A 208-nucleotide genomic window follows, 5' to 3' on the forward strand; every position below is an offset into this window, starting at 1 on the left:
AGTAATTGTTATGGTGTTCACTCACCTAATTTACAAGTATTTACAAAATGATATAATAAGAGTCCTGGCAAAATGACATCAACCCACTTAAGTAGCCCAAGCCCAACAGAGGCCTTGACCCCGCCGACTCATCAAGTCGACATTCTTTCATGCCGACACGAAAGACAAGATCAGTCGACCCTATCATCGAGGACGACCCTACCTAGGG

The sequence above is a fragment of the Asparagus officinalis genome, chromosome 8 (genome assembly GCF_001876935.1).
Source record: "Asparagus officinalis chromosome 8, Aspof.V1, whole genome shotgun sequence".
Lineage (NCBI taxonomy): Eukaryota > Viridiplantae > Streptophyta > Magnoliopsida > Asparagales > Asparagaceae > Asparagus > Asparagus officinalis.